We start from the raw sequence: 12,715 nt of genomic DNA, 5'->3' as shown, positions 1-12,715 counted from the left end.
GCGAGAGGCCTGGCTCTCATCATGTAAAGAGATGTGTGTCAAGGAAGAAGGGCGAAAGGGCTGAACAAAGCAAGAGTGGGGAAGAGGAGGCACATCCCTGAAATAGAGGCACACTGAAGCTAAGAAGCAGTTGCCCGGTTTTACCCTGATGTTAGAGAGGTGACACCCGTGACCCATAAACAGCCACTTGATTGTAGTCTCTCCTCCGCAAACACTTCACTTTCAATGGTGCCTTTGTTTAATACGAGTTCATCCACACACTCTGAACATATGACTGCAGTAAGTGCTGGGTTAGACCATGGTCCAATCCAGTCCTGCATCCTGTTTTTCAAAAGCAGCAGCCAGCCAGATGCTCCTATGAATCTCACAAGCAGAGGAGCATGAAGGAAACAGGCTTCCCTTGTCATTCATCCACATTACGGAGGGGGGGCGGGACTCTCCTTTGCTTGTTTCGTAGTTCCTCCGAGGCCTGGGTCAAGTTCTTTTTGTGGGCGTCAATTACAGAAAATTGCTAACGATGACGACAACAAAAACCTGCCTCTCCTGGATCCTTCCTTTCACACCTGGACTGTTCTAATTGATCCCAGCAGATTTCCTCCCCGATGGCTGTCTGAGTCAGGCTCTTAACTTCTTTCCCCATAGAGAAGTGGGGATGGCATTGTTTGGAGCAGAAAAAATAACCCTTTTTCTTGACCTTCCTCCTGAAATATCAGTGTATACATAAGAATACCAGGTGCTGTGTTATAAGGAGTCAGACCATTGGTCCATTTAACTCAGTACACTGACTGGAAGCAGCTTTCCAGATTTTCAGGATGAGTTCTCTCCCAGCCGTACCTGGAGATGCCCGGGATTAAACTTTGGTCCTTCTACCACTGAGATAAAAAGGTAAAGGGACCCCTGACCATTAGGTCCAGTCGTGGCCGACTCTGGGGTTGCAGCGCTCATCTTGCTTTATTGGCCGAGGGAGCTGGCGTACAGCTTCCGGGTCATGTGGCCAGCATGACTAAGCCACTTCTGGTGAACTAGAGCAGCACTCAGAAACGGCGTTTAACTTCCCGCCGGAGCGGTACCTATTTATCTACTTGCACTTTTACGTGCTTTTGAACTGCTAGGTTGGCAGGAGCAGGGACCGAGCAACGGGAGCTCACCCTGTTGCGGGGATTCAAACCACCGACCTTCTGATCGGCAAGTCCTAGGCTCTGTGGTTTAACCCACAGCGCCACCCACGTCCCACCACTGAGATAAACCCCTTCTAAAAGCAAAGAAGGGTGGTGGTGGTTGTTGTTGTAAACCTATTTCTCCACAAAGGATGCTTATTACAAGTTTTTAAGGGACTGTGTCAATTCCCTCTCTCCCCCTACCCTTAATTTTCCTTTCACACCAACTTACACACTTTTTCATACTCAGTGAACCCCCCCCCCCTTTGAATACTCAGAAACGACTACATTACTAAATTAATAATACTGGCAGCTGATAGAACATTAAGTGACAAACTATTTCAGTGAGAATTAGTTTTAGATATTTTTACTTAAAATCTAGTGTTGGTTATTAGTTTCTTCTATTCTTGTTTTCTGTTACACAGTAAAAGGCGGGTCATGCTTAGGTCTCCCTTCAGATTTCTAGGCTCTGGATAGTTAATAATGAACAAACAAACAATAGCCAAAGGCAGTGGACCAGCTGTGACATTCGAGAAGCTCGTTTGCAATGTCAAGATTAAACCCTAAATAGCATGTAGCGATTATGGGACTAAAACCAAGAAGATGAAATGTTACATCCCTCCTCTTCTCTCTGTAGGGAAGGGAGATAAGAGATAGCAAGTGAAAATGAAATCAGATAAACCCATCAAGGAGAAAATCCGCTAGGATCAATTAAAATAATCCAGGCATAACAGGAGGAGTGTCAGGTTTTTCTGTCTGTCATCATTAACTGCTTTGTATAATTGACTCCTACACAAAGAACTTGTACCAGGCCCTAGAGGAATTGTGTGTGGGCAAAAAGAGATTATTTACTCCCATGCGGGAAAGGTTTTGGGTGCAGTTGTTTTTGAGGCAACCAACAATTGCAAAAGCAATTTTATTTGCAGCAAGTAAATCAAATTTAAGCCTTTTGCGTTTTGGCGTGAGCACTTGCTTATGGATTGCAAAGAGCTCACATTACCTGTCCTGTGGGTATATTCCCTCTTGCATCCTGTTGTCCTTTCTATATATACCCTTGACATTTTGCTACCTTTACATTTGACATGATGAAGAGTAGCACGGAACTCAAAAGCTTTACACACACATTACATTTGAATTGTTTTAAAATACAGGGGGGCGGGGGGATTCAGGTGGCTGGTGCCAAGTTACTGTATTTTTTGCTCTATAAGACTCACTTTTTCCCTCCTAAAAAGTAAGGGGAAATGTGTGTGCGTCTTATGGAGTGAATGCAGCCTGCGCAGCTATCCCAGAAGCCAGAACAGCAAGAGGGATTGCTGCTTTCTCTGTGCAGCGATCCCTCTTGTTGTTCTGGCTTCTGAGATCCAGAATATTTTTTTTCTTGTTTTCCTCCTCCAAAAACTAGGTGCATCTTATGGTCTGGTGCGTCTTAGAGAGCGAAAAATACAGTATGTAAGCATTTCTCCTCTGCAGCTGTCCCTATACAGAAGCACCAAACCATTGTTTCTTACTCCTGTTCCTAGACAAACTCGCCTTTGCTCTCGCAACCACAACCAGCACTCATTGGCAGGGGACAGCTCCATGCAATGGTCTTTGATGGGTTTCTAATGAAAGCCACTTTCGGGATCCATCTGAATTGCAAGGTGGGAGAGATGTCAAATAAATATATATAAATTCAGGTCCTGTGAATCATTGTGATATGGATATTTGTGTGTTCCACTGCCTTCTTCCTGCACCACCACATCCACTGGGGGGGAACGCATTACAGCACAGTGGTACCTTGGTTTACAACTATAATCTGTTCCGTTTGTACACCAAAACAGGTAGTAACCCAAGGCGTGCTTTTGCCAATGGGGCCTCAAAAAAAATTTGTTCGTCATCCAAAAAAAATGGGTTGTAATCCAAAAAAAAGTTTGCAAACCGGGACATGCACTTCTGGGTTTGACGTGTTTGAAATCCAAAACGTATGCAAACCAGACTGTTTGCAAACCAAGGTACCACTGTACTATGGCTGATGCATCTCAGTTTTTTGTCTTGGGTGAGATATGTCTTGAAGCCTGGAGTCAAGTCTTACTTAATAAAAGTGGTGGTGTGAGTGGCTGATTCTAAGCTTAAGACAGTAGGTCTTCCTCTTATGTTAACTATGAAAGTATACATAAGACTCACTCAATCTGGAGATATCCCATCAGCCTCGGCCAGCATACCGAAGGGCATGACCACATTGGCTACACCTCCACTTTTGTGTGTATGCCCCAGTTGCAAGGCAAACAAGGAGGTTTGTTTTTCTTAAAAACCTGACTGACTCCTGTAATAATATAATATTTACTCGTGCATTACAACTTGCTCCGAAATACGGCCAGCCTCCCAACTGACACAGAGCTAACTCTCTCCCATGCCATGCATGTTTACACAAGGTGTAAATGCCTGAGAAGTCTCAGACGAGTCTTCAAAAAATCCGGGGACTAAGGGCAGCCGGCATAATACATGGCTGTCAAGAACACGATGTTTCGTAAAACATAATAATCAACTTTTCTGCAATTTAAAAAAAAAAAATGAATGCAGCGGGATCTATCTTCTGGAGCACCATTCTTGCACTTCAAACTACATCACCAGTGAAACACAGAGAATAAGGGCAGGATCTTGCCAAAATAAATAAAATAAAACAGTGCTCCTCAAAAGAAAAAGCAAATATCGCACACTAGAGTGAAAGTGAGACAAATGAGAGAAAGTACTGGAATCAGTATGAGACACGGCAATGCGCTTTTAAAATACGTAGTCAAATATGTAGCAGTGCACAAGAAAAATACTACTGCAAATCTTGAGTAATGGCCTTTTGGGGCAGGGCAGAGAGAAAATAAGAAATAACTGAATGAGAAATGAAAGCAAACACTGAAAGAGCTTTTCCAATGCTTGGCAAAGTGTCGTCAATTTAAGTACCATAGCAAAAAAACCAAGAATACTTAGTAGGAATCTAAAATTTCCTAAGCATTTAAGGCTTTTCACAAGCATCACAGCAGTCATTATGATTTTGAAGTTGTTCAAAAGCTTTTTAGCTGTGCTAAGATGAAGGTATTTACCTGCCCCTGATTTCCAAAGCAACCCTATCAATGATGGTGGAGAGGGGGGATTCGGTGGCAGAGCTATCTCCACTGCCAACTCCATTGGCAGAGTCCATTTTAGGGCCTCTGGCTCCCATCCAACCCTCCCTGGCTCGCTGAAAAGCAGCTCCTGTCAGCAGCGGAGGGATCCCACTGCCATCCATACGGCGCTCCAGCGGCGCCGATGGCAAACCGCTATGTACAGCGCATGCATGCGACCCCGAATGCATTGTATGTAGCGGGTTGCCGCCAGCGCCACCAGAGAGCCGTATGGACGGTAGCAGGATCCTCTGCTTGCGGCTGTAGCAGCAGCGGAGGCATCCCACTGCCGTCCATACGGTGTTCGTGGGCGCCGGCGGCAAACCACTATGTACAGTACATGTGCAGCCTTGCTACGCACAACACATGCGTGCGACACCGCGCATGCGTTGTACGTAGCAGTTTGCCGCCAGCGCTGCTCAAACGCTGTACAGATGTTGGCGGGATCCTCTGCTCACGGCTGCAACCACGAACGGAGGATCTGCCACATGCAGCTGCGCAATGGCTGCTCGTGCTGCCGCACCCGGGCCGGGGTGTCAGGGCAAGCACTGCACAGGGTGCCTTCTTGTCACCCCCCCAGACATGGAACCCGGGGCGCACCGCTACCTCCACCCCCACCTTGCGACACCACTGCATGACAGATGGCCATCCAACCTTTGCTTTAAAACTTCCAGTGAAGGAGAATCCACCACTTCTCGTGGGAGTCTGTTCCACTGTCAAACAGCTCTTACTGTCCGAAAGTTCTTCCTGATTTTATAATGCTATTATAATAGTTTTAATATAGAATGAATATAATATTTTATAATATGAGAATATAACAACAAAAACAAAAATAATACTATTAATACTTATAAGAATAAGCATGTTGATAATAATAGTATTAATACTAATTCTAATACTGATCTAAACCGCTAAAGTTCTTGGGCTTGCTGATCAGAAGGTTGGTGGTTCGAATCTGCACGATGAGATGAGCGCCCGTTGCTCTGTCAACCTAGCAGTTCGAAAGCACACCAGTGCTGTGGGAAGGTAAACAGTGTTTTCGTGCACTCTGGCTTCCATCATGGTGTTCCGTTGTGCCAGAAGTGGTTTAGTCATGCTGGCCACATGACCAGGAAAGCTGTCTGTGGACAAATGCTGGCCTGAAAAGTGAGATGAGCACCTCACCCCATAGTCACCTTTGACTAGACTTAACCATCCAGGGCTACCTTACTATTATTAGCATGGCTATGAATTATAATAGAATGTACTGTAAGCCATCTTGGAACTGTTTCTTATCTTGAGTGCCCCAGAATACTTTAATCAATAAATAAATCATAAAAATAAATACAATACCCTTATAAGGTAGGCCAATCTGATCATTTCCACATTGTGTGTGTGCTTGTGCTGAACCTAAGCTACTTAATGAATTCATATGTCAAATGAAATTTGGGGTGGTAAGATTCCAATACGCAGATCTTGTGGCATTGTGCAAGAGTCTGAAAAGACTTGTTTTAGAATGAACACTATCACCATCTCCTCATTGCTGGGATCACTGAAAGGGGCCACCATTCTGCTCAAGGCATTGGCCCAAAGAAAAGCCATATCCATACACACTCATCTACCAAGAAAATAGATGACGGAACATACACAGAACTAAAAAAAGTATGTAAGTTGAAGCAAATTCAAAACACTTGAGAAATACTACTCCACTCCCCTGTGTATTGCATTAGAACTGAAATTTAGCCTGCTTACAGAAAAGCTTTGATTTAATCCTCCAGGACAAAGTTTCCTTCTTGCTTTAAGTAGCTGAGCTACAATATAATTTCAAATTTGCACATATTGCAATGTATTAGCAGGTTCGAATAAGGTGAGCTCCCCCCACCTGCAACCACACGCACACATATCTAAAAAAGCTTGCAATCCCCTTTGCATAGGATTAGCTTGGTAGAGTAGCATATTATTTAGGTATTAAACCTGCTTTCCCCTCTACATATTAACTGGGCTTTCATCACCATACAATAAACAGACAGCATAGCACCACAACAGTGTTTTGTGCTCATCAACAAGCTTTGAGACTTTGCTTTGAAACTTTTCCGGCGGGGTGCCAGTTCACACAGGAACTACAAAGGACTCCCACTCCCCCCATTCTGGTCCTTCTCTCCTCTCCTGAAAGGCTAGAATCCTGCACCTAGAAACTCTAATGCGCAAGCGGCAATGAAGCCAGAGGGATTTGCCAGCACATAACTGATGGCAGGCTTCCACCCATACCACCAGCCCTGTTTTACTCTCCACAGAAGAAATCTAAAGCAGCCAAGATCAAACAATGGGTTTAAAATAAAATAAAAACTGTGAATTTACAGACTAAGGAGACTGCCAGACACAGATGGTTCCTGCTGTTTTCAAACGTCAATCTTCTTCAGCGTTTGCCAGCTATTGGGCCATCACTCCCTTTCATAACATCAGTTACATCACAATGAAAGCCGCACATGGCAGCGAAATTGGCAGTTCTCTGACTAGCACAGAGGGAAGAACCCCAGAGGATCCAAACAGAATCTACCCCTCCTTTCCATTGGGTGGTCTCGACAGTGACTGAAAGTATTCAGTAGATAGCTAAACCCTTCTGAATCCAGCTGCCATATCCCATCATCCAGGCAGGATATGGAAACATAGGGACTTTCTAATAGGTGGACATAAGAAGGACTTGCAACAAAATCTTGCAATGTGGAATGGTCTTGTACCATTGTCGTTGGCTCCCATGCCTTCTTTCCAAACATCCCAGTCCCCCTACCTCTCAGTTTTCCATCCCCTTCCCCAACAAACATGCTGTGGTCACCGAGCATGCTCAGTCTCCATTCGGCCATTTGGGTGCACTTGAGTTCACTATTTGTATATATGAGTTTCCCTAGCCCCAAGTTGTTGTTGTTGTTGTTATGCTCTGCCCATCTAGTTGGGTTTCTCCGGCCACTCCAGGAAGCTTCCAGCAAAATATAAAAACATAATAAAACACCAAACATTAAAACCTTCCTGAAATAATTATAATAATAATAATGATGATGAGTTTGACCAAACTGCGGGAGGCAGTGGAAGACAGGAGTGCGTGGTGTGCTCTGGTCCATGGGGTCATGAAGAGTCGGACACAACTAAACGACTAAACAACAACAACAACAGCAACAATAATAATAATAATAATAATAATAATAATTTATATACCTCAGTGTAATCAGGATATCATATAGAGGAAGGACAAAGCTCATACTGGAGTCTATGTTGTGGACAGGAAGGACTCATGTCATTCCTCCACCATAAATTTATTCTTACTGTATTCTTATTCTTATTAACTTTTTTCACAAACAGGGACCTAAAGCAACTTACAAAAACGAAACCGTTGAATTTCAGCACTGCCCACAGCTGAACATAACTGGGGCCTACAGGTCCTTCGTACATCATCATCAGAGAATTCAACATTGCTCTTAACAGAGTTAATTAGGAAAGATTAATCTGAAGCAACCCTGACTTTGTTTATTCACAGTCAATGCTAAGTGCATTGCTTTTCAGGTCTTCAGCAAAGTCATCCTTTGTTGTCTAGGTCCTGTCATCAAGGTCAATGCAGAGCAGGGGGTGGGGAGGGGGGAGAGGGAGCACTTAAATGGTCCACTGACCTGGACATAACCTACAATCAGCTAACTTGCTGCAGGGAGCAGCCATGTATCTGTGAATCATGCATACCAAATGTACTTTTGAAATCTAGGTGAACCAAACCAAGGTACTGGGAGCATTTTCATCAGGTATGGAGTAGTATTTGCAGCCAAACACCCCTGCTTGCTGTTAACTGCAAATTCCCACCCAAGCAATGGCATATGATATTTTTATACAGTAAGACAGGATTGAGGTACGGATAAAGACCCTGTTTGTTCTAAGGCTCATTCTGCCCCTGTTTCAACCGGGAAAGGGTTAATGAACATCCTCCCAGGTCTCAGAGGAAGAAGATGTTCATGGATACAAGAAATTAATTAGCAATCCAGCATAGATTTGCATCTGAGGAAGCCAGTGCTTGGGGTGGGGGGTGATCTCCAGTACCCTTCAAGGGAGAAGTGTTAAGGCACTAGACTAGTTCAAAATTACTTCACTTTCATAACTGCAGTCTAGCAATGTCTGCCCTGATTTGTTTTTTTAGTGTCCTGTGTTGGTATGATATTATTATTAGTATATATTTTACAATATACTACATAAACGTTAGGCAGGCACCCTTGTTCTACTGTTTTAGACACCTGCTAAAAAGCATTTCTATATAAACCAATCTATCTGCAAGGTTCCTGTGGGGAAAAACAGGCTTGCTTCCAAGTAAATTATGTTTAGGATTGTAAATATGTTCAACATGGACTCAATTACCCAGCTTCTTGCAACTTGGTACCCTCCAGATATTGTTAGACTACAACTCCCATCACCCTTCACTCCTGGCCATGCTGGCTGGGGCTTATGGGAGTTGGAGTTCAACAACATCTGGAGGGCACCAGGTTGCAAAAGGCTGGGTAATTTATGACAGGAAACAGAATGAGAACCCTTTCCTCTCCTTGCTTCCTGTGCATTATATTACTTTCAAAGAACAGCTATAGTGGCTTATCTTTATAAAGAGCTGATCCACCCTCTGAAAAGGAAATGAAATGCTAGATTACTAAGAATTTGATGGCAGAAGCAGAGGACAGATGGATGGACGGACGGACGGACAGACACACACACACACAATATTAAGTGGAAACCAATATATTCCACCAAGATTTATTATCAACATTCAGATAGGGGCTTGCCCACCATCTTTTGTTCAGCAAAATATTGACTTAGAACACAATCCCACAAGTTTAGTTCTCTTGGGCAAGCACCGCTGAAATGAATGGGACCTGCTCTAATGCACATCCCATACATTTCAATGGGGCTTCGGCATCAATGCTTCACATAGGGTGGTTTCGTTTGTTCTTGGCTTAGTGACTGTGGTTTGTTGGAACAAAAAATCCACCATAATCCCCGCTACAGATGTAGCATTAAGGCAGGGCATCATGGATTGTTGCCTCTGTGCACTAGTAGGAAGGAAACAAAAAGTCCATGAAGGTACATTCACAGTAATTCATTCACTGTGCTATGTGACCTGGACCACTGGAGTGGTAACTCAATGGCTGGGTAGCACATCTTCAGAATGGAGGCAAGGCAGAGCTCCTTTAGCTGAGAAGTCTTTCAACTCCTGTAAATTCCCTCCTTTATGAACCTCACATGCACTAAAGTCTCCAAAGCCAGCCTTGCTCCAAATACCAGCATCTGATTTTAACCAAGCTGGCCTCAGGGTATTCTCAATGGTGCCATCCTTTTTATGGAGCTTAGAGGCGAGAGTGGCCGGTACGCGGTGTACAAAGCACCATCCAACCATCTTAGGGATTCCACTCCAGATCTGTGTAGGGTTTACTCCTTAGCCATTTCTTCTCCCAAAGATATGCCACAAAGGAGCAGAGAACTTTCTTAATGTGGACACAAAGATTTATTTTCTCAATGCTGGGATTATGGAGCATCCCCTATCTGGTTGAAGGGAGAAAATCTAGAACCTGATACATTCCTTTCCCCCTCTCTCTATTAGATAATGTATCCTTAATATGGTTCATTTGGCTGCTATCCAAATGCATACTGAGATCGCCCTGCTGTGGATTCTTCCACCTCAGAAAACTGGCAGACAACAGCAATCAGTTTATGTATGAGTGTCTGAAAGCTAAAAGATCGACCCATTAAGTGTAAATGGGAAAGCAATCAAAATCCAGGCTACTGTGCAAAAGAAGCTATTATATGAACCTCTTCATTCACTGGTAATATATATATATATTTCCTTGCGTTGGGAAAGGAGCTTTTCTTGTTGTATATATATAAACAGTAGATAGAAACATTCACCACCCGGTACAGCCTTGGTGCACAAAAACTAACACTCAGGGATTTTCAACACAACCAGACAGACAGAAATACATAATTTTATTTGTATGTTGCTTTTCCACAGTTCAAGCAATGCTCAAGGCAGCTTACAACACCCGGGGGGTGGGGGTGGGAAGATACATAACTGCAACATGACAAAAGTAGTCACAAACAATAGATTAAACATTTTGTAAAAAATACACAACCAAGCTGAACCATTTCCACGTAAATCACAAGATCTAAAATGACCAAAAACCAACAACAGCAACAACCACCCCCCCAAAAAAACCCAAGCACCCCCCAACCCAACAGTCTGTTCAGCAGCCTCAAGCTTTTGAAGCTGGAATAAGTCCTAGGCCTAGTCAGGATCCTACAGCCTACATCTTTGCTCTTAGCCAGGGTGATGTAATGACTACAATGCCAGTCCAGAACTGAGGAGATTCCTCTTCCAATTTCTGCTCATCCTTCAAGCTTACTGGCTGATCCTGGGCCTGTCTCTCCACTCACCTCACCCTAACCTACGTCTCAGGAGCTCCCTTGAGCTCCTGGGAGATAAGGAAGGGCATCTTCAGCGTCTTTGGGGCTCAATTCAGTCTGACTGTGCTGTTGTGCATCATAGCTCAGGTCCTCAGAGTAAAGACAATTCTACCTGCTCCTTGGTATAAACTCCGAGATCTACAGTCCCTCGACTGAGCAAGACCATCAGGGACTCACCAGGATTGCAGACAACAGTCTCTCCCAGCCCTTCCTGGACACTGAACCCGGGATGCTCTGCCACTGAGCTACAGCCCTTTTACTTTTTCCAGGTACTTTATTTATTTATCTATTATATTTATATCCCACCCTTCCCCCCAAAGGAGACCAAGGCAGCAAATAGCAAGTGAGAAAACATCTTCAAAAATCTTACTAACAGCCTGTTGTGCTTGACAAGAATACAGTATGCTACTGAAATTTCAAAAAACAAGCATTTTTGAGTTTCAAATTAATGCCTGGTTCAATGGCCAGACAATTCTGGGTGACAGGAATTTGCAAGGCACATGAATGGCAGGCTTCAAGTCCCTTGGCTTTGCTATCTTTGGCTGGTGACAATGGTAGCTAAGTACCATTCAGAAACCCTAGTACAACCAGAAGGTGAGAAGAGGATCAAAGTCAACTGCCATAGATCCTCTGAGTCTAAATGGACTGTAGGAAGCCAATGACTGGCTGGGGCAACCATTGCAATTTTGGTGGAAAAGGGTCACTAAACAAATGCACAGCTTAGCTCTCGCTTCCACATTGCTCCTCCTTGTTTAAATCGTTTAAATCATTTCCCGGTACCCTCCACTGTTTTTGTTTCAAGGGATTAAAGCAAAGCTATCCTCCCTCTCTTCATTTCTTCCCCGTGTGCCTGCTCTTGCAAAAACACAATCGTATCACATGCAGCCTCAAATGCCAGTTTCCTCTGGGTCAGGGAAAAGAATCAGGCCATTCTTTTTTAAAACATGAAGAGGAAGTTGAAGAGGAAAGAAGCCCGCTAGTGTACATTACAATGAAATGCTAATCAAGAATCTACCCTCTCCAGCATTCCCATAGATTTGGCCTCATTCTGGGAACTCCTGTTGGTTGCTTACTCTGATGTCTTGGCAGGGAGCCCAGCGGTCCTTTTGTGACTTCACAGGCTTTGTGATTCACTGGAGCCAGTCTGGAATCCAAGTCTCATACACCCTATGGGATGCATGCGCAAATTACTGATTCAGAATACACCAGCGCTTCTTCGGTGCTTCCTTTGAATCAGCACATGCTTCACACCACTGCAGTAAATGCAACCGCAATTGTACTCATAGGGAAACAGGAAGCTGCCTTATTCCTGAGTCAGATCATTGGTCCATCGACTATCTACACGGACAGGCAGTGGCTCTCCAGGTCTCTTCCAGCCCCACCTGGAGATGGTGGGGATTGAACTTGAGACTTTCTGCATGCAAAGCAGGTGCTATATCACTGAGCAATGGTTATCTGATGCCAGGCACTTCACCCATGCAATTGCAACAGATGCATGAATGTGGAAAAGAAGAAGAAGAAGAGGAGTTTGGATTTGATATCCCGCTTTATCACTACCCGAAAGAGTCTCAAAGCGGCTAACATTCTCCTTTCCCTTCCTCCCCCACAACAAACATTCTGTGAGGTGAGTGAGGCTGAGAGACTTCAAAGAAGTGTGACTAGTCCAAGGTCACCCAGCAGCTGCATGTGGAGGAGCGGAGATGTGAACCCGGTTCACCAGATTACGAGACTACCGCTCTTAACCACTACACCACACTGGCTCTCATTACTCCGCATCACAAAATAAACATAAGGCGAAAAACTGGAGTGAGATTCTACTTCATAATGTTAAACCTGAGTTGAGGCTGTAGAACTTCAGACTGCAAGTTGGAACTCACATGACTGAATAATCCTCCATGCAAAAAAAACGATTTCCACAATTAAAACTAGAAGGGGTGGAAGGATCATATCTAGCCTTGTCACTGA

General features: G+C 44.0%; 1 protein-coding gene across 1 annotated transcript in view; it reads right to left on the bottom strand.

Annotated features, from left to right (window-relative positions):
• The window catches only part of PREX1 (phosphatidylinositol-3,4,5-trisphosphate dependent Rac exchange factor 1), a 213,386-nt gene that overhangs the window by 121,139 nt on the left and 79,532 nt on the right, over positions 1 to 12,715 (bottom strand). The gene's annotated exons all lie outside the window — the stretch shown is intronic.

Source organism: Podarcis melisellensis, assembly GCF_964234715.1.
Source record: "Podarcis melisellensis genome assembly, chromosome: 6".
In the NCBI taxonomy this organism is placed as follows: Eukaryota; Metazoa; Chordata; class Lepidosauria; order Squamata; family Lacertidae; genus Podarcis; species Podarcis melisellensis.
This window is presented reverse-complemented; position numbering and strand designations above follow the sequence as displayed.